This window comes from Calliopsis andreniformis, unplaced genomic scaffold (genome assembly GCF_051401765.1).
Source record: "Calliopsis andreniformis isolate RMS-2024a unplaced genomic scaffold, iyCalAndr_principal scaffold0002, whole genome shotgun sequence".
Taxonomy (NCBI): domain Eukaryota; kingdom Metazoa; phylum Arthropoda; class Insecta; order Hymenoptera; family Andrenidae; genus Calliopsis; species Calliopsis andreniformis.
The window spans coordinates 349,052-372,558 of record NW_027480423.1 but is presented as its reverse complement, the minus strand read 5'-3'; positions in this window follow the sequence as shown (position 1 = coordinate 372,558).

Sequence of the window (23,507 nt, the reverse complement as noted above, 5' to 3'; positions counted from 1 at the left end):
TGGATGCAATTATTCGTTTTGTCCGATGGAAAAGCTGTTGTATCTATACTGTATTTTATGCTTCTGACGTTGACTTCTAACGCACTAACTATTCGATCTATTGGAGCAACGCCTTAGAGTGAAGCCTTGGTTTCCCGGAACGTAGAAATGACCATCACTTTCATACTGGTTGCAATTATTCGTTTTATACGATGGAAAAACTGTTGTACTTATATTGTATTTTATGCTTGTGGCGTTGAATTCTAAGGCACTAACTATTCGATCTGGTGGAGCAACGCCCTAAGGTGAATCCTAGATTGCCCGGAAAGTAGAAATGACCATAACTTTCATACTGGTTGCAATTATCCGTTTTATACGATGGTAAAACTGTTGTATTTATATTGTATTTTATGCTTCTGGCGTTCACTCCTTAGGCCTTAACTATTCGATCTGGTGGAACAACGCACTAGGGTGAAGCCTAGGTTGCCCGGAACTTAGAAATGATCATAACTTTCACACTGGTAGCAATTATTCGATTTATACAATGGAAAAACTGTTCTATTTATTTTGTGTTTTATGTTCCGCGCGTTGACTTCTAAGGCCCTAACTATTCGATCGGGTGGAACAACGCCCTAGGATGAAGCCTAGGTTGCCCGGAAAGTAGAAATGACCATAACTTTCAAACTGGTTGCAATTATTCCTGTTATACGATGGAAGAACTGTTGCATTTATATTGTATTTTATGCTTCTGGCGTTGACTTCTAAGGCACTAAGTATTCGATATGGTGGAGCAACGCCCTCGAGTGAAGCCTAGGGTGCCCGGAACGTAGAAATGACCATCACTTTCAAACTGGTTGCAAGTACTCCTGTTATATGATGGAAGAACAGTTGTATTTTTATTGCATTTTATGCTTCGGGCGTTGACTTCTAAGGCACTAACTATTCAATCTTTTGGAGCAACGCCCTAGGGTGAATCCTAGGTTGCCCGGAAAGTAGAAATGACCATAACTTTCATACTGGTTGCAATTATCAGGTTTATACGATGGAAAAACTGTTGTATTTATATTGTATTTTATGCTTCTGGCGTTCACTTCTTAGGCCTTAACTATTCGATCTGGTGGAGCTACGCCCTAGAGTGAAACATAGGTTGCCCGGAACGCAGAAATGACCATTACTTTCACACTCTTTGCAATTATTCATTTTATACGATGGAAAAGCTGTTGCATTTATATTGTATTTTATGCTTCTGGCGTTGACTTCTTAGGCCCTAACTATTCGATCTGGTGGAGCAACGTCTTAGAGTGACGCCTAGGTTGCCGGGAACGTAGAAATGACCATATCTTTCACACTGGTTGCTATTGTTCCTGTTATACCATGGAAAAGCTGTTGTATTTATATTGTACCTTATGCTTCTGGCGTTGACTTCTAAGGCCCTAACTATTCGATCTGGTGGATTAACGCCCTAGAGTGAAGCCTAGGTTGCCCGGAAAGTGGAAATGTCCATAACTTTCATACTCGTTGCAATTATTCGTTTTATACGATGGAAAAACTGTTGTATTTATATTGTATTTTATGCTTCTGGCGTTCACTTCTTAGGCCTTAACTATTCAATCTAGTGGAGCAACGCCCTAGGGTGAAGCCTAGGTTGCCTGGAAAGTAGAAATGTCCATAACTTTCATACTGGTTGCAATTATTCGTTTTATACGATGGAAGAACTGTTGTATTTATACTGTATTTTATGCTTCTGGCGTTGACTTCTAAGGTCCTAACTATTCGATCTGGTGGAGCAACGCCCTAGAGTGAAGCCTAGGTTGCTCGGAATGTAGAAATGTCCATAACTTTCCAGCTGGTTGCAATTATTCGTTTTATACGATGGAAAAGCTGTTGTATTTATGTTGTATTTCATGTTTCTGGCGTTGACTTCTAAGGCCCTAACTATTCGATCTAGTGGAGCAACGCCCTAGGGTGAAGCCTATGTTGCCTGGAAAGTAGAAATGTCCATAACTTTCATGCTGGTTGCAATTATTCGTTTTATACGATGGAAGAGCTGTTGTATTTATACTGTATTTTATGCTTCTGACGTTGACTTCTAAGGCACTCACTATTCGATCTGGTGGAGCTACGCCCTAGAGTGAAACATACGTTGCCCGGAACGTAGAAATGACCATTACTTTCACACTCTTTGCAATTATTCATTTTATGCGATGGAAAAGCTGTTGCATTTATATTGTATTTTATGCTACTGGCGTTGACTTCTTGGGCCCTAACTATTCTATCTGGTGGAGCAACGCCCTAAGGAGAATCCTAGATTGACCGGGAAGTAGAAATGACCATAACTTTCATACTGGTTGCAATTATCCGTTTTATACGATGGAAAAACTGTTGTATTTATATTGTATTTTATGCTTCTGGCGTTCACTTCTTAGGCCTTAACTATTCGATCTGGTGGAACAACGCACTAGGGTGAAGCCTAGGTTTCCCGGAACGTAGAAATGGCCATAACATTCACATTGGTAGCAATTATTCGTTTTATACGATGGAAAAACTGTTGTATTTATATTGTATTTTATGCTTCTGGCGTTCACTTCTTAGGCCCTAACTATTCGATCGGGTGGAACAATGCCCTAGGGTGAAGCCTAGGTTGCCCGGAAAGTAGAAATGACCATAACATTCAAACTGGTTGCAATTATTCCTTTTATACGATCGCAAAACTGGTGTATTTATATTGCATTTTATGCTTCTGGCGTTGAGTTCTAAGGTACTAAGTATTCCATATGGTGGAGCAACGCCCTACAGTGTTGCCTGGAAAGTAGAAATGTCCATAACTTTCATACTGGTTGCAATTATTCGTTTTATACGATGGAAGAACTGTTGTGTTTATACTGTATTTTATGCTTCTGACGTTGACTTCTAAGGCACTAACTATTCGATCTGGTGGAGCTACGCCCTAGAGTGAAGCCTAGGTTGCCCGGAACGTAGAAATGACCATTACTTTCACACTGGATGCAATTATTCGTTTTATACGATGGAAAAACTGTTGTATTTATATTGTATTTTATGCTTCTGGCGTTCATTTCTTAGGCCCTAACTATTCGATCGGGTGGAACAACGCCCTAGGGTGAAGCCTAGGTTGCCCGGAAAGTAGAAATGACCATAACATTCAAACTGGTTGCAATTATTCCTGTTATACGATGGAAAAACTGTTGTATTTATATTGTATTTTATGCTTCTGGCGTTCATTTCTTAGGCCCTAACTATTCGATCGGGTGGAACAACGCCCTAGGGTGAAGCCTAGGTTGCCTGGAAAGTAGAAATGTCCATAACTTTCATACTGGTTGCAATTATTCGTTTTATACGATGGAAGAACTGTTGTATTTATACTGTATTTTATGCTTCTGACGTTGACTTCTAAGGCACTAACTATTCGATCTGGTGGAGCTACGCCCTAGAGTGAAGCCTAGGTTGCCCGGAACGAAGAAATGACCATTACTTTCACACTGGATGCAATTATTCGTTTTATACGATGGAAAAACTGTTGCATTTATATTGTATTTTATGCTTCTGGCGTTCACTTCTTAGGCCCTAACTATTCGATCGGGTGGAACAACGCCCTAGGGTGAAGCCTAGGTTGCCCGGAAAGTAGAAATGACCATAACATTCAAACTGGTTGCAATTATTCCTGTTATATGATGGAAAAACTGTTGTGTTTTTATTGTATTTTATGCTTCTGGCGTTGACTTCTTAGGCCCTATCAATTCGATCTGGTGGAGCAACGCCCTAGAGTGGAGCCTAGGTTGCACGGAATGTAGAAATGACCATTACTTTCACACTGTTTGCAATTATTCATTTTAAACGATGGAAAAGTTGTTGTATTTATATTGTATTTTATGTTTCTGGCGTTGACTTCTAACTCCGTAGCAATTCGGACTGGTAGAACAACTCACTATATTGAAGCCTAGGTTGCCCGGAACGTAGAAATGACCATTACTTTCACATTGGATGCAATTATTCGTTATATAGGATGGAAAAACTGTTGTATCTATATTGTATTTTATGCTCCCGGCGCTGACTTCTAAAGCCCTAACTATTCGGTCTGGTGGGACAACGCCCTAGAGTCAAGCCTAAGTTGCCCGGATCGTAGAAATGAACGTTACATTCACACTGTTTGCAATTATTCAATTTGTACGCTGGAAAAGCTGTTGTATTTATATTGTATTTTATGCTTCTGACGTTGGCTTCTAAGGCCGTAGCTATTCAATGTGGTGGACCAACGCCCTGTAGTGAAGCCTAGGTCGCCCGGAAAATAGAAATGACCATAACTTCCGCACTGTTTGCAATTATTCGTTTTATACGATGGAAATACTGTTGTATTTGGTTTCTATTTTATATTTCTGGCGTTGACATCAAAGGCCCTAACAATTCTATCTGGTGGCACAACGCCATAGAGTGAAGCCTAGGTTGCCCGGAACGTAGAAATGACCGTCCCTTTCACACTGGTTGCAATTACTCCTGTTAATCGATGGATAAACTGTTGTATCTTTATTGTATTTTATGCTTCGGGCGTTGACTTCTATGGCCCCAACTATTCGATCTGTTGGAGCAACGCACTACAGTGACGCCTAGGTTGCCCGGAACGAAGAAATGGCCATTGCTTTCACACTGGATGCAATTATTCGTTTTATACGATGGAAAAACTATTGTATTTTTAGTGTATTTTATGCTTCTGGCGTTGACTTCTTGGGCCCTAACTACTCGATCCGGTGGAACAATGTCCTAGAGTGAAGCCTAGGTTGCCCGGAACGTAGAAATGGCCATTACTTTCACACTGCATGCAATTATTCTTTCTATACGATGGACAAACTGTTGTATTTATATTGTATTTTATGATTCTTGCGTTGACTTCTTAGGCCCTAGCTGTTCGATCTGGTGGAACAACCACCTAGATTGAAGCCTAGGTTGCCCGGAACGTAGAAAAGACCATTACCTTCACACTGGTTGCAATTATTCGTTTTATTCGATGGAAAAACCGTTGTATTTATATTGTACTTTATGCTTCTGGCGTTGACTTCTTAGGCCCTAACTATTCGATCTGGTGGAGCAACGCCCTAGGGTGGAGCCTAGGTTGCACGGAATGTATAAATGACCATTACTTTCACACTGTTTGCAATTATTCATTTTATACGATAGAAAAGTTGTTGTATTTATATTGTATTTTATGCTTCTGGCGCTGACTTCTAACTCCGTAGCTATGCGGTCTGGTGGAACAACTCCATATATTGAAGCCTAGGTTGCCCGAAAAGTAGTAATGACCATAACGTTCACGCTGGATGCAATTACTCCTGTCACACGATTGAAAATCTGTTGTATCTTTATTGTATTTTATGCTTCGGGCGTTGACTTCTAAGGCCCTAACTATTCGATCTGTTGGAGCAACGCCATAGAGTGAAGCCTAGGTTGCCCGCAACGTAGATATGGCCATTACTTTCACACTGGATGCAAGTACTCAATTTATACGCTGGAAAAGCTGTTGTATTTATATTGTATTTTATGCTTCTGACGTTGGCTTCTAAGGCCGTGGCTATTCGATGTGGTGGAGCAACGCCCTATAGTGAAGCCTAGGTTGCCCGGAACGTAGAAATGACCACAACTTTCACACTGGTTGCAATTATTCGTTTTATAAGATGTAAAAATAGTTGTATTTGTCTTGAATTTTATACTTCTGGCGTTGACTTCTAAGATCCTAAAATTCGATCTGGTGGAACAACGCCATAGAATGAAGCCTAGGTTGCTCGGAACGTAGAAATGACCATCCCTTTCACACTGGTTGCAATTACTCCTGTTATACGATGGAAAAACTGTGTATCTTTATTGTATTTTATGCTTCGTGCTTTGACTTCTAAGGCCCTAACTATTCGAACTGGAGGAACAACGACCTAGATTGAAGTCTAGTCTGCCAGGAACGTAGAAGCGACTATCACATTCACACTGTTTGCAATTATTCAATTTGTACGCTGGAAAAGCAGTTGTATTTATATTGTATTTTATGCTTCTGGCGTTGACTTCTAAGTCCCTAGGTATTCGATCTGGTGGAGCAACGCCCTAGAGTGAAGCCTAGATTGCCCGGAACGTAGAAATGACCATAACCTTCACGCTGGCTGCAATTACTCCTGTTGTGCGATTGAAAATCTGTTGTATCTTTATTGTATTTTATGCTTCGGGCGTTGACTTCTAAGGCCCCAACTATTCGATCTGTTGGAGCAACGCACTACAGTGACGCCTAGGTTGCCCGGAACGTAGAAATGGCCATTGCTTTCACACTGGATGCAATTATTCGTTTTATACGATGGAAAAACTGTGTATCTTTATTGTATTTTATGCTTCGTGCTTTGACTTCTAAGGCCCTAACTATTCGAACTGGAGGAACAACGACCTAGATTGAAGCCTAGGCTGCCAGGAACGTAGAAGCGACTATCAGATTCACACTGGTTGGAATTATTCAAGTTATACGAAGGAAAAACTGTTGTTTCTTTATTGTATTTAATGCTTGGTGCGTTGACTTCTAAGGCCCTAACTTTTCGATCTGGAGGAGCAACGCCCTAGAGTTGAGCCTAGGTTGCACGGAAGGTAGAAGTGACCATTACTTTCACCCTGCTTGGAATTATTCCCGTTATACGATGAAAAACTGTTGTATTTTTATTGTATTGTATGCTTCTGGCGTTGACTTCTAAGTCCCTAGGTATTCGGTCTGGTTGAGCAACGCCCTAGAGTGAAGCCTAGGCTGCCCGGAACCTGGAAATGACCATTACCTTCACACTGGTTGCAATTATTCCTGTTATACGATGGACCAACTGTTGTATTTATATTGTATTTTATGCTTCGGGCGTTGACTTCTAAGGCCCTAACTATTCGATCTGTTGGAGCAACGCCCTAGAGTGAAGCCGAGGTTGCCCGGAGCGTAGAAGTGGCCATTACGTTCACATTGGATGCAATTATGCGTTTTATACGATGGAAAAGCTGTTGTATTTTTAGTGTATTTTATGCTTCGGGCGTTGACTTCTAAGGCCCTAACTATTCCATCTGGTGGAGCAACGCCCTAGAGTGAAGCCTAGGTTGCCCGGAACGTAGAAATGGCCATTACTTTCACATTGGATGCAATTATTCGTTTTATACGATGGACAAACTGTTGTATCTATATTGTATTTTATGCTCCCGGCGCTGACTTCTAAAGCCCTAACTATTCGATCTGGTGGTACAACGCCCTAGAGTCAAGCCTAAGTTGCCCGGAACGTAGAAATGAACGTTACATTCACACTGTTTGCAATTATTCAATTTGTACGCTGGAAAAGCTGTTGTATTTATATTGTATTTTATGCTTCTGACGTTGACTTCTAAGGCCGTAGCTATTCGATGTGGTGGATCAACGCCCTGTAGTGAAGCCTAGGTCGCCCGGAAAATAGAAATGACCATAACTTCCGCACTGTTTGCAATTATTCGTTTTATACGATGGAAATACTGTTGTATTTGTTTTCTATTTTATATTTCTGGCGTTGACATCAAAGGCCCTAACAATTCTATCTGGTGGCACAACGCCATAGGGTGTAGCCTAGGTTGCCCGGAACGTAGAAATGACCATCCCTTTCACACTGGTTGCAATTACTCCTGTTATACGATGGAAAAACTGGTGTATCTTTACTGTATTTTATGCTTGGGGCGTTGACTTCTAATGCCCTAACTATTCGATCTGTTGGAGCAACGCGCTAGAGTGACGCCTAGGTTGCCCGGAACGTAGAAATGGCCATTGCTTTCACACTGGCTGCAATTATTCGTTTTATACTATGGAAAGACTGTTGTATCTTTAGTGTATTTTATGCTTCTTGCGTTGACTTCTTAGGGCCTAACTATTCGATCTGTTGGAGCAACGCCTTAGAGTGAAGCCTTGGTTTCCCGGAACGTAGAAATGACCATCACTTTCATACTGGTTGCAATTATTCGTTTTATACGATGGAAAAACTGTTGTACTTATATTGTATTTTATGCTTGTGGCGTTGAATTCTAAGGCACTAACTATTCGATCTGTTGGAGCAACGCCCTAGAGTGAAGCCTAGGGTGCCCGGAACGTAGAAATGACCATCACTTTCAAACTGGTTGCAACTATCCCAGTTATATGATGTAAAAACTGTTGCATTTTTATTGCATTTTATGCTTCGGGCGCTGACTTCCAAGGCCCTAACTGTCCAATCTGTTGGAGCAGCGCCCTAGGGTGAAGCCTAGGTTGCCCGGAAAGTAGAAATGACCATAACTTTCATACTCGTTGCAATTATACGTTTTATACGATGAAAAGCTGTTGTATTTATATTGTATTTTATGCTTCTTGCGCTCACTTCTTAGACCCTAACTATTCGATCTGGTGGAACATCGCCCTAGGGTGAAGCCTAGGTTTCCCGGAACGTAGAGATGGCCATAACTTTCACACTGGTAGCAATTGTTCGAAATATACAATGGAAAAACTGTTCTACCTATTTTGTGTTTTATGTTTCGCGCGTTGACTTCTACGGCACTAACTATTCGATCTGGTGGAGCTACGCCCTAGAGTGAAACATACGTTGCCCGGAATGTAGAAATGACCATTACTTTCACACTCTTTGCAATTACTCATTTTATGCGATGGAAAAGCTGTTGCATTTATATTGTATTTTATGCTACTGGCGTTGACTTCTTGGGCCCTAACTATTCGATCTGGTGGAGCAACGCCCTAAGGAGAATCCTAGATTGACCGGGAAGTAGAAATGACCATAACTTTCATACTGGTTGCAATTATCCGTTTTATACGATGGAAAAACTGTTGTATTTATATTGTATTTTATGCTTCTGGCGTTCACTTCTTAGGTCTTAACTATTCGATCTGGTGGACAAACGCACTAGGGTGAAGCCTAGGTTGCCCGGAACGTAAAAATGTCCATAACTTTCATACTGGTTGCAATTATTCGTTTATGCGATGGAAAATCTGTTCTATTTATATTGTATTTTATGCTTCTGGCGTTCACTTCTTAGGCCCTAGCTATTCGATCGGGTGGAACAACGCCCTAGGGTGAAGCCTAGGTTGCCCGGAAAGTAGAAATGACCATAACTTTCAGACAGGTTGCAATTTTTCGTTTTATACGATGGAAAAACTGTTGTATCTATATTGTATTTTATGCTTCTGGCGTTGACTGCTAAGGCACTAAGTATTCGATATGGTGGAGCAACGCCCTAGAGTGAAGCCTAGGGTGCCCGGAACGTAGAAATGACCATCACTTTCAAACTGGTTGCAATTACTCCTGTTATATGATGGAAAAACTGTTGTATTTTTATTGCATTTTATGCTTCGGGCGTTGACTTCTAAGGCACTAACTATTCAATCTGTAGGAGCAACGCCCTAGGGTGAATCCTAGATTGCCCGGAAAGTAGAAATGACCATAACTTTCATACTGGTTGCAATTATCCGGTTTATACGATGGAAAAACTGTTGTATTTATATTGTATTTTATGCTTCTGGCGTTCACTTCTTAGGCACTAACTTTTCAATCTGTTGGAGCAACGCCCTAGGGTGAATCCTAGGTTGCCCGGGAAGTAGAAATCACCATTACTTTCACACTCTTTGCAATTATTCATTTTATGCGATGGAAAAGCTGTTGCATTTATATTGTATTTTATGCTACTGGCGTTGACTTCTTGGGCCCTAACTATTCGATCTGGTGGAGCAACGCCCTAAGGAGAATCCTAGATTGACCGGGAAGTAGAAATGACCATAACTTTCATACTGGTTGCAATTATCCGTTTTATACGATGGAAAAACTGTTGTATTTATATTGTATTTTATGCTTCTGGCGTTCACTTCTTAGGTCTTAACTATTCGATCTGGTGGAACAACGCACTAGGGTGAAGCCTAGGTTGCCCGGAACGTAGAAATGTCCATAACTTTCATACTGGTTGCAATTATTCGTTTATGCGATGGAAAATCTGTTCTATTTATATTGTATTTTATGCTTCTGGCGTTGACTTCTAAGGCACTAAGTATTCGATATGGTGGAGCAACGCCCTAGAGTGAAGCCTAGGGTGCCCGGAACGTAGAAATGACCATCACTTTCAAACTGGTTGCAATTACTCCTGTTATATGATGGAAAAACTGTTGTATTTTTATTGCATTTTATGCTTCGGGCGTTGACTTCTAAGGCACTAACTATTCAATCTGTAGGAGCAACGCCCTAGGGTGAATCCTAGATTGCCCGGAAAGTAGAAATGACCATAACTTTCATACTGGTTGCAATTATCCGGTTTATACGATGGAAAAACTGTTGTATTTATATTGTATTTTATGCTTCTGGCGTTCACTTCTTAGGCACTAACTTTTCAATCTGTTGGAGCAACGCCCTAGGGTGAATCCTAGGTTGCCTGGAAAGTAGAAATGTCCATAACTTTCATACTGGTTGCAATTATTCGTTTTATACGATGGAAGAACTGTTGTATTTATACTGTATTTTATGCTTCTGGCGTTGACTTCTAAGGTCCTAACTATTCGATCTGGTGGAGCAACGCCCTAGAGTGAAGCCTAGGTTGCTCGGAATGTAGAAATGTCCATAACTTTCCAGCTGGTTGCAATTATTCGTTTTATACGATGGAAAAGCTGTTGTATTTATGTTGTATTTCATGCTTCTGGCGTTGACTTCTAAGGCCCTAACTATTCGATCTAGTGGAGCAACGCCCTAGGGTGAAGCCTATGTTGCCTGGAAAGTAGAAATGTCCATAACTTTCAAACTGGTTGCAATTACTCCTGTTATATGATGGAAAAACAGTTGTATTTTTATTGCATTTTATGCTTCGGGCGTTGACTTCTAAGGCACTAACTATTCAATCTTTTGGAGCAACGCCCTAGGGTGAATTCTAGGTTGCCCGGAAAGTAGAAATGACCATAACTTTCATACTGGTTGCAATTATCTGGTTTATAGGATGGAAAAACTGTTGTATTTATATTGTATTTTATGCTTCTGGCGTTCACTTCTTAGGCCTTAACTATTCGATCTGGTGGAGCTACGCCCTAGAGTGAAATCTAGGTTGCCCGGAACGTAGAAATGACCATTACTTTCACACTCTTTGCAATTATTCATTTTATACGATGGAAAAGCTGTTGCATTTATATTGTATTTTATGCTTCTGGCGCTGACTTCTAACTCCGTAGCTATGCGGTCTGGTGGAACAACTCCATATATTGAAGCCTAGGTTGCCCGAAACGTAGAAATGACCATAACGTTCACGCTGGATGCAATTACTCCTGTCACACGATTGAAAATCTGTTGTATCTTTATTGTATTTTATGCTTCGGGCGTTGACTTCTAAGGCCCTAACTATTCGATCTGTTGGAGCAACGCCATAGAGTGAAGGCTAGGTTGCCCGCAACGTAGATATGGCCATTACTTTCACACTGGATGCAATTACTCAATTTATACGCTGGAAAAGCTGTTGTATTTATATTGTATTTTATGCTTCTGACGTTGGCTTCTAAGGCCGTGGCTATTCGATGTGGTGGAGCAACGCCCTATAGTGAAGCCTAGGTTGCCCGGAACGTAGAAATGACCACAACTTTCACACTGGTTGCAATTATTCGTTTTATACGATGTAAAAATAGTTGTATTTGTCTTGAATTTTGTACTTCTGGCGTTGACTTCTAAGATCCTAAAATTCGATCTGGTGGAACAACGCCATAGAGTGAAGCCTAGGTTGCTCGGAACGTAGAAATGACCATCCCTTTCACACTGGTTGCAATTACTCCTGTTATACGATGGAAAAACTGTGTATCTTTATTGTATTTTATGCTTCGTGCTTTGACTTCTAAGGCCCTAACTATTCGAACTGGAGGAACAACGACCTAGATTGAAGTCTAGGCTGCCAGGAACGTAGAAGCGACTATCACATTCACACTGTTTGCAATTATTCAATTTGTACGCTGGAAAAGCAGTTGTATTTATATTGTATTTTATGCTTCTGGCGTTGACTTCTAAGTCCCTAGGTATTCGATCTGGTGGAGCAACGCCCTAGAGTGAAGCCTAGATTGCCCGGAACGTAGAAATGACCATAACCTTCACGCTGGCAGCAATTACTCCTGTTGTGCGATTGAATATCTGTTGTATCTTTATTGTATTTTATGCTTCGGGCGTTGACTTCTAAGGCCCCAACTATTCGATCTGTTGGAGCAACGCACTACAGTGACGCCTAGGTTGCCCGGAAAGTAGAAATGGCCATTGCTTTCACACTGGATGCAATTATTCGTTTTATACGATGGAAAAACTGTGTATCTTTATTGTATTTTATGCTTCGTGCTTTGACTTCTAAGGTCCTAACTATTCGAACTGGAGGAACAACGACCTAGATTGAAGCCTAGGCTGCCAGGAACGTAGAAGCGACTATCAGATTCACACTGGTTGGAATTATTCAAGTTATACGAAGGAAAAACTGTTGTATCTTTATTGTATTTTATGCTTGGTGCGTTGACTTCTAAGGCCCTAACTTTTCGATCTGGAGGAGCAACACCCTAGAGTTGAGCCTAGGTTGCCCGGAACGTAGAAATGAACGTTACATTCACACTGTATGCAATTATTCAATTTGTACGCTGGAAAAGCTGTTGTATTTATATTGTATTTTATGCTTCTGACGTTGACTTGTAAGGCCGTAGCTATTCGATGTGGTGGATCAACGCCCTGTAGTGAAGCCTAGGTCGCCCGGAAAATAGAAATGACCATCCCTTTCACACTGGTTGCAATTACTCCTGTTATACGATGGAAAAACTGGTGTATCTTTACTGTATTTTACGCTTCGGGCGTTGACTTCTAATGCCCTAACTATTCGATCTGTTGGAGCAACGCGCTAGAGTGACGCCTAGGTTGCCCGGAACGTAGAAATGGCCATTGCTTTCACACTGGCTGCAATTATTCGTTTTATACTATGGAAAGGCTGTTGTATCTTTAGTGTATTTTATGCTTCTTGCGTTGACTTCTTAGGGCCTAACTATTCGATCTGTTGGAGCAACGCCTTAGAGTGAAGCCTTGGTTTCCCGGAACGTAGAAATGACCATCACTTTCATACTGGTTGCAATTATTCGTTTTATACGATGGAAAAACTGTTGTACTTATATTGTATTTTAGGCTTGTGGCGTTGAATTCTAAGGCACTAACTATTCGATCTGTTGGAGCAACGCCCTAGAGTGAAGCCTAGGGTGCCCGGAACGTAGAAATGACCATCACTTTCAAACTGGTTGCAACTATCCCAGTTATATGATGGAAAAACTGTTGCATTTTTATTGCATTTTATGCTTCGGGCGCTGACTTCCAAGGCCCTAACTGTCCAATCTGTTGGAGCAACGCCCTAGGGTGAAGCCTAGGTTGCCCGGAAAGTAGAAATGACCATAACTTTCATACTCGTTGCAATTATACGTTTTATACGATGAAAAGCTGTTTTATTTATACTGTATTTTATGCTTCTTGCGCTCACTTCATAGGCCCTAACTATTCGATCTGGTGGAACATCGCCCTAGGGTGAAGCCTAGGTTTCCCGGAACGTAGAGATGGCCATAACTTTCACACTGGTAGCAATTGTTCGAAATATACAATGGAAAAACTGTTCTACCTATTTTGTGTTTTATGTTTCGCGCGTTGACTTCTAAGGCACTAACTATTCGATCTGGTGGAGCTACGCCCTAGAGTGAAACATACGTTGCCCGGAATGTAGAAATGACCATTACTTTCACACTCTTTGCAATTATTCATTTTATGCGATGGAAAAGCTGTTGCATTTATATCGTATTTTATGCTACTGGCGTTGACTTCTTGGGCCCTAACTATTCGATCTGGTGGAGCAACGCCCTAAAGAGAATCCTAGATTGACCGGGAAGTAGAAATGACCATAACTTTCATACTGGTTGCAATTATCCGTTTTATACGATGGAAAAACTGTTGTATTTATATTGTATTTTATGCTTCTGGCGTTCACTTCTTAGGCCTTAACTATTCTATCTGGTGGAACAACGCACTAGGGTGAAGCCTAGGTTGCCCGGAACGTAGAAATGTCCATAACTTTCATACTGGTTGCAATTATTCGATTATGCGATGAAAAATCTGTTCTATTTATATTGTATTTTATGCTTCTGGCGTTCACTTCTTAGGCCCTAACTATTCGATCGGGTGGAACAACGTCCTAGGGTGAAGCCTAGGTTGCCCGGAAAGTAGAAATGACCATAACTTTCAGACAGGTTGCAATTTTTCGTTTTATACGATGGAAAAACTGTTGTATCTATATTGCATTTTATGCTTCTGGCGTTGACTTCTAAGGCACTAAGTATTCGATATGGTGGAGCAACGCCCTAGAGTGAAGCCTAGGGTTCCCGGAACGTAGAAATGACCATCACCTTCAAACTGGTTGCAATTACTCCTGTTATATGATGGAAAAGCAGTTGTATTTTTATTGCATTTTATGCTTCGGGCGTTGACTTCTAAGGCACTAACTATTCAGTCTTTTGGAGCAACGCCCTAGGGTGAATCCTAGGTTGCCCGGAAAGTAGAAATGACCATAACTTTCATACTGGTTGCAATTATCTGGTTTATAGGATGGAAAAACTGTTGTATTTATATTGTATTTTATGCTTCTGGCGTTCACTTCTTAGGCCTTAACTATTCGATCTGGTGGATCTACGCCCTAGAGTGAAATCTAAGTTGCCCGGAACGTAGAAATGACCATTACTTTCACACTCTTTGCAATTATTCATTTTATACGATGGAAAAGCTGTTGCATTTATATTGTATTTTATGCTTCTGGCGTTGACTTCTTAGGCCCTAACTATTCGATCTGGTGGAACAACGCACTAGGGTGAAGCCTAGGTTGCCCGGAACGTAGAAATGTCCATAACTTTCATACTGGTTGCAATTATTCGTTTATGCGATGGAAAATCTGTTCTATTTATATTGTATTTTATGCTTCTGGCGTTCACTTCTTAGGCCCTAACTATTCGATCGAGTGGAACAACGCCCTAGGGTGAAGCCTAGGTTGCCCGGAACGTAGAAATGACCATCACTTTCAAACTGGTTGCAATTACTCCTGTTATATGATGGAAAAACTGTTGTATTTTTATTGCATTTTATGCTTCGGGCGTTGACTTCTAAGGCACTAACTATTCAATCTGTAGGAGCAACGCCCTAGGGTGAATCCTAGATTGCCCGGAAAGTAGAAATGACCATCACTTTCAAACTGGTTGCAATTACTCCTGTTATATGATGGAAAAACTGTTGTATTTTTATTGCATTTTATGCTTCGGGCGTTGACTTCTAAGGCACTAACTATTCAATCTGTAGGAGCAACGCCCTAGGGTGAATCCTAGATTGCCCGGAAAGTAGAAATGACCATAACTTTCATACTGGTTGCAATTATCCGGTTTATACGATGGAAAAACTGTTGTATTTATATTGTATTTTATGCTTCTGGCGTTCACTTCTTAGGCACTAACTTTTCAATCTGTTGGAGCAACGCCCTAAGGTGAATCCTAGGTTGCCCGGGAAGTAGAAATCACCATTACTTTCACACTCTTTGCAATTATTCATTTTATACGATGGAAAAGCTGTTGCATTTATATTGTATTTTATGCTTCCGGCGTTGACTTCTTAGGCCGTAGCTATTCGATCTGGTGGAGCAACGCCTTATAGTGACGCCTAGGTTGCCTGGAACGTAGAAATGACCATATCTATCACACTGGTTGCTATTGTTCCTGTTATACGATGGAAAAGCTGTTGTAATTATATTGTACCTTATGCTTCTGGCGTTGACTTCTAAGGCCCTAACTATTCGATCTGGTGGAGCAACGCCCTAGGGTGAAGCCTAGGTTGCCCAGAACGTAGAAATGACCATCACTTTCACACTGGTTGCAATTATTCCTGTTATACGATGGAAAAACTGTTGTATTTTTTTGCATTTTATGCTTCGGATTTTGACCTCTAAGGCCCCAACTATTCATTCTGTTGGAGCAACGCCCTAGGGTGAATCCTAGGTTGCCCGGAAAGTAGAAATGACCATTACTTTCACACTGTTTGCAATTATTCATTTTATACGATAGAAAAGTTGTTGTATTTATATTGTATTTTATGCTTCTGGCGCTGACTTCTAACTCCGTAGCTATGCGGTCTGGTGGAACAACTCCATATATTGAAGCCTAGGTTGCCCGAAAAGTAGTAATGACCATAACGTTCACGCTGGATGCAATTACTCCTGTCACACGATTGAAAATCTGTTGTATCTTTATTGTATTTTATGCTTCGGGCGTTGACTTCTAAGGCCCTAACTATTCGATCTGTTGGAGCAACGCCATAGAGTGAAGCCTAGGTTGCCCGCAACGTAGATATGGCCATTACTTTCACACTGGATGCAAGTACTCAATTTATACGCTGGAAAAGCTGTTGTATTTATATTGTATTTTATGCTTCTGACGTTGGCTTCTAAGGCCGTGGCTATTCGATGTGGTGGAGCAACGCCCTATAGTGAAGCCTAGGTTGCCCGGAACGTAGAAATGACCACAACTTTCACACTGGTTGCAATTATTCGTTTTATAAGATGTAAAAATAGTTGTATTTGTCTTGAATTTTATACTTCTGGCGTTGACTTCTAAGATCCTAAAATTCGATCTGGTGGAACAACGCCATAGAATGAAGCCTAGGTTGCTCGGAACGTAGAAATGACCATCCCTTTCACACTGGTTGCAATTACTCCTGTTATACGATGGAAAAACTGTGTATCTTTATTGTATTTTATGCTTCGTGCTTTGACTTCTAAGGCCCTAACTATTCGAACTGGAGGAACAACGACCTAGATTGAAGTCTAGTCTGCCAGGAACGTAGAAGCGACTATCACATTCACACTGTTTGCAATTATTCAATTTGTACGCTGGAAAAGCAGTTGTATTTATATTGTATTTTATGCTTCTGGCGTTGACTTCTAAGTCCCTAGGTATTCGATCTGGTGGAGCAACGCCCTAGAGTGAAGCCTAGATTGCCCGGAACGTAGAAATGACCATAACCTTCACGCTGGCTGCAATTACTCCTGTTGTGCGATTGAAAATCTGTTGTATCTTTATTGTATTTTATGCTTCGGGCGTTGACTTCTAAGGCCCCAACTATTCGATCTGTTGGAGCAACGCACTACAGTGACGCCTAGGTTGCCCGGAACGTAGAAATGGCCATTGCTTTCACACTGGATGCAATTATTCGTTTTATACGATGGAAAAACTGTGTATCTTTATTGTATTTTATGCTTCGTGCTTTGACTTCTAAGGCCCTAACTATTCGAACTGGAGGAACAACGACCTAGATTGAAGCCTAGGCTGCCAGGAACGTAGAAGCGACTATCAGATTCACACTGGTTGGAATTATTCAAGTTATACGAAGGAAAAACTGTTGTTTCTTTATTGTATTTAATGCTTGGTGCGTTGACTTCTAAGGCCCTAACTTTTCGATCTGGAGGAGCAACGCCCTAGAGTTGAGCCTAGGTTGCACGGAAGGTAGAAGTGACCATTACTTTCACCCTGCTTGGAATTATTCCCGTTATACGATGAAAAACTGTTGTATTTTTATTGTATTGTATGCTTCTGGCGTTGACTTCTAAGTCCCTAGGTATTCGGTCTGGTTGAGCAACGCCCTAGAGTGAAGCCTAGGCTGCCCGGAACCTGGAAATGACCATTACCTTCACACTGGTTGCAATTATTCCTGTTATACGATGGACCAACTGTTGTATTTATATTGTATTTTATGCTTCGGGCGTTGACTTCTAAGGCCCTAACTATTCCATCTGGTGGAGCAACGCCCTAGAGTGAAGCCTAGGTTGCCCGGAACGTAGAAATGGCCATTACTTTCACATTGGATGCAATTATTCGTTTTATACGATGGACAAACTGTTGTATCTATATTGTATTTTATGCTCCCGGCGCTGACTTCTAAAGCCCTAACTATTCGATCTGGTGGTACAACGCCCTAGAGTCAAGCCTAAGTTGCCCGGAACGTAGAAATGAACGTTACATTCACACTGTTTGCAATTATTCAATTTGTACGCTGGAAAAGCTGTTGTATTTATATTGTATTTTATGCTTCTGACGTTGACTTCTAAGGCCGTAGCTATTCGATGTGGTGGATCAACGCCCTGTAGTGAAGCCTAGGTCGCCCGGAAAATAGAAATGACCATAACTTCCGCACTGTTTGCAATTATTCGTTTTATACGATGGAAATACTGTTGTATTTGTTTTCTATTTTATATTTCTGGCGTTGACATCAAAGGCCCTAACAATTCTATCTGGTGGCACAACGCCATAGGGTGTAGCCTAGGTTGCCCGGAACGTAGAAATGACCATCCCTTTCACACTGGTTGCAATTACTCCTGTTATACGATGGAAAAACTGGTGTATCTTTACTGTATTTTATGCTTGGGGCGTTGACTTCTAATGCCCTAACTATTCGATCTGTTGGAGCAACGCGCTAGAGTGACGCCTAGGTTGCCCGGAACGTAGAAATGGCCATTGCTTTCACACTGGCTGCAATTATTCGTTTTATACTATGGAAAGACTGTTGTATCTTTAGTGTATTTTATGCTTCTTGCGTTGACTTCTTAGGGCCTAACTATTCGATCTGTTGGAGCAACGCCTTAGAGTGAAGCCTTGGTTTCCCGGAACGTAGAAATGACCATCACTTTCATACTGGTTGCAATTATTCGTTTTATACGATGGAAAAACTGTTGTACTTATATTGTATTTTATGCTTGTGGCGTTGAATTCTAAGGCACTAACTATTCGATCTGTTGGAGCAACGCCCTAGAGTGAAGCCTAGGGTGCCCGGAACGTAGAAATGACCATCACTTTCAAACTGGTTGCAACTATCCCAGTTATATGATGTAAAAACTGTTGCATTTTTATTGCATTTTATGCTTCGGGCGCTGACTTCCAAGGCCCTAACTGTCCAATCTGTTGGAGCAGCGCCCTAGGGTGAAGCCTAGGTTGCCCGGAAAGTAGAAATGACCATAACTTTCATACTCGTTGCAATTATACGTTTTATACGATGAAAAGCTGTTGTATTTATATTGTATTTTATGCTTCTTGCGCTCACTTCTTAGACCCTAACTATTCGATCTGGTGGAACATCGCCCTAGGGTGAAGCCTAGGTTTCCCGGAACGTAGAGATGGCCATAACTTTCACACTGGTAGCAATTGTTCGAAATATACAATGGAAAAACTGTTCTACCTATTTTGTGTTTTATGTTTCGCGCGTTGACTTCTACGGCACTAACTATTCGATCTGGTGGAGCTACGCCCTAGAGTGAAACATACGTTGCCCGGAATGTAGAAATGACCATTACTTTCACACTCTTTGCAATTACTCATTTTATGCGATGGAAAAGCTGTTGCATTTATATTGTATTTTATGCTACTGGCGTTGACTTCTTGGGCCCTAACTATTCGATCTGGTGGAGCAACGCCCTAAGGAGAATCCTAGATTGACCGGGAAGTAGAAATGACCATAACTTTCATACTGGTTGCAATTATCCGTTTTATACGATGGAAAAACTGTTGTATTTATATTGTATTTTATGCTTCTGGCGTTCACTTCTTAGGTCTTAACTATTCGATCTGGTGGACAAACGCACTAGGGTGAAGCCTAGGTTGCCCGGAACGTAAAAATGTCCATAACTTTCATACTGGTTGCAATTATTCGTTTATGCGATGGAAAATCTGTTCTATTTATATTGTATTTTATGCTTCTGGCGTTCACTTCTTAGGCCCTAGCTATTCGATCGGGTGGAACAACGCCCTAGGGTGAAGCCTAGGTTGCCCGGAAAGTAGAAATGACCATAACTTTCAGACAGGTTGCAATTTTTCGTTTTATACGATGGAAAAACTGTTGTATCTATATTGTATTTTATGCTTCTGGCGTTGACTGCTAAGGCACTAAGTATTCGATATGGTGGAGCAACGCCCTAGAGTGAAGCCTAGGGTGCCCGGAACGTAGAAATGACCATCACTTTCAAACTGGTTGCAATTACTCCTGTTATATGATGGAAAAACTGTTGTATTTTTATTGCATTTTATGCTTCGGGCGTTGACTTCTAAGGCACTAACTATTCAATCTGTAGGAGCAACGCCCTAGGGTGAATCCTAGATTGCCCGGAAAGTAGAAATGACCATAACTTTCATACTGGTTGCAATTATCCGGTTTATACGATGGAAAAACTGTTGTATTTATATTGTATTTTATGCTTCTGGCGTTCACTTCTTAGGCACTAACTTTTCAATCTGTTGGAGCAACGCCCTAGGGTGAATCCTAGGTTGCCCGGGAAGTAGAAATCACCATTACTTTCACACTCTTTGCAATTATTCATTTTATGCGATGGAAAAGCTGTTGCATTTATATTGTATTTTATGCTACTGGCGTTGACTTCTTGGGCCCTAACTATTCGATCTGGTGGAGCAACGCCCTAAGGAGAATCCTAGATTGACCGGGAAGTAGAAATGACCATAACTTTCATACTGGTTGCAATTATCCGTTTTATACGATGGAAAAACTGTTGTATTTATATTGTATTTTATGCTTCTGGCGTTCACTTCTTAGGTCTTAACTATTCGATCTGGTGGAACAACGCACTAGGGTGAAGCCTAGGTTGCCCGGAACGTAGAAATGTCCATAACTTTCATACTGGTTGCAATTATTCGTTTATGCGATGGAAAATCTGTTCTATTTATATTGTATTTTATGCTTCTGGCGTTCACTTCTTAGGCCCTAACTATTCGATCGGGTGGAACAACGCCCTAGGGTGAAGCCTAGGTTGCCCGGAAAGTAGAAATGACCATAACTTTCAGACAGGTTGCAATTTTTCGTTTTATACGATGGAAAAACTGTTGTATCTATATTGTATTTTATGCTTCTGGCGTTGACTTCTAAGGCACTAAGTATTCGATATGGTGGAGCAACGCCCTAGAGTGAAGCCTAGGGTGCCCGGAACGTAGAAATGACCATCACTTTCAAACTGGTTGCAATTACTCCTGTTATATGATGGAAAAACTGTTGTATTTTTATTGCATTTTATGCTTCGGGCGTTGACTTCTAAGGCACTAACTATTCAATCTGTAGGAGCAACGCCCTAGGGTGAATCCTAGATTGCCCGGAAAGTAGAAATGACCATAACTTTCATACTGGTTGCAATTATCCGGTTTATACGATGGAAAAACTGTTGTATTTATATTGTATTTTATGCTTCTGGCGTTCACTTCTTAGGCACTAACTTTTCAATCTGTTGGAGCAACGCCCTAGGGTGAATCCTAGGTTGCCTGGAAAGTAGAAATGTCCATAACTTTCATACTGGTTGCAATTATTCGTTTTATACGATGGAAGAACTGTTGTATTTATACTGTATTTTATGCTTCTGGCGTTGACTTCTAAGGTCCTAACTATTCGATCTGGTGGAGCAACGCCCTAGAGTGAAGCCTAGGTTGCTCGGAATGTAGAAATGTCCATAACTTTCCAGCTGGTTGCAATTATTCGTTTTATACGATGGAAAAGCTGTTGTATTTATGTTGTATTTCATGCTTCTGGCGTTGACTTCTAAGGCCCTAACTATTCGATCTAGTGGAGCAACGCCCTAGGGTGAAGCCTATGTTGCCTGGAAAGTAGAAATGTCCATAACTTTCAAACTGGTTGCAATTACTCCTGTTATATGATGGAAAAACAGTTGTATTTTTATTGCATTTTATGCTTCGGGCGTTGACTTCTAAGGCACTAACTATTCAATCTTTTGGAGCAACGCCCTAGGGTGAATTCTAGGTTGCCCGGAAAGTAGAAATGACCATAACTTTCATACTGGTTGCAATTATCTGGTTTATAGGATGGAAAAACTGTTGTATTTATATTGTATTTTATGCTTCTGGCGTTCACTTCTTAGGCCTTAACTATTCGATCTGGTGGAGCTACGCCCTAGAGTGAAATCTAGGTTGCCCGGAACGTAGAAATGACCATTACTTTCACACTCTTTGCAATTATTCATTTTATACGATGGAAAAGCTGTTGCATTTATATTGTATTTTATGCTTCTGGCGCTGACTTCTAACTCCGTAGCTATGCGGTCTGGTGGAACAACTCCATATATTGAAGCCTAGGTTGCCCGAAACGTAGAAATGACCATAACGTTCACGCTGGATGCAATTACTCCTGTCACACGATTGAAAATCTGTTGTATCTTTATTGTATTTTATGCTTCGGGCGTTGACTTCTAAGGCCCTAACTATTCGATCTGTTGGAGCAACGCCATAGAGTGAAGGCTAGGTTGCCCGCAACGTAGATATGGCCATTACTTTCACACTGGATGCAATTACTCAATTTATACGCTGGAAAAGCTGTTGTATTTATATTGTATTTTATGCTTCTGACGTTGGCTTCTAAGGCCGTGGCTATTCGATGTGGTGGAGCAACGCCCTATAGTGAAGCCTAGGTTGCCCGGAACGTAGAAATGACCACAACTTTCACACTGGTTGCAATTATTCGTTTTATACGATGTAAAAATAGTTGTATTTGTCTTGAATTTTGTACTTCTGGCGTTGACTTCTAAGATCCTAAAATTCGATCTGGTGGAACAACGCCATAGAGTGAAGCCTAGGTTGCTCGGAACGTAGAAATGACCATCCCTTTCACACTGGTTGCAATTACTCCTGTTATACGATGGAAAAACTGTGTATCTTTATTGTATTTTATGCTTCGTGCTTTGACTTCTAAGGCCCTAACTATTCGAACTGGAGGAACAACGACCTAGATTGAAGTCTAGGCTGCCAGGAACGTAGAAGCGACTATCACATTCACACTGTTTGCAATTATTCAATTTGTACGCTGGAAAAGCAGTTGTATTTATATTGTATTTTATGCTTCTGGCGTTGACTTCTAAGTCCCTAGGTATTCGATCTGGTGGAGCAACGCCCTAGAGTGAAGCCTAGATTGCCCGGAACGTAGAAATGACCATAACCTTCACGCTGGCTGCAATTACTCCTGTTGTGCGATTGAATATCTGTTGTATCTTTATTGTATTTTATGCTTCGGGCGTTGACTTCTAAGGCCCCAACTATTCGATCTGTTGGAGCAACGCACTACAGTGACGCCTAGGTTGCCCGGAAAGTAGAAATGGCCATTGCTTTCACACTGGATGCAATTATTCGTTTTATACGATGGAAAAACTGTGTATCTTTATTGTATTTTATGCTTCGTGCTTTGACTTCTAAGGTCCTAACTATTCGAACTGGAGGAACAACGACCTAGATTGAAGCCTAGGCTGCCAGGAACGTAGAAGCGACTATCAGATTCACACTGGTTGGAATTATTCAAGTTATACGAAGGAAAAACTGTTGTATCTTTATTGTATTTTATGCTTGGTGCGTTGACTTCTAAGGCCCTAACTTTTCGATCTGGAGGAGCAACACCCTAGAGTTGAGCCTAGGTTGC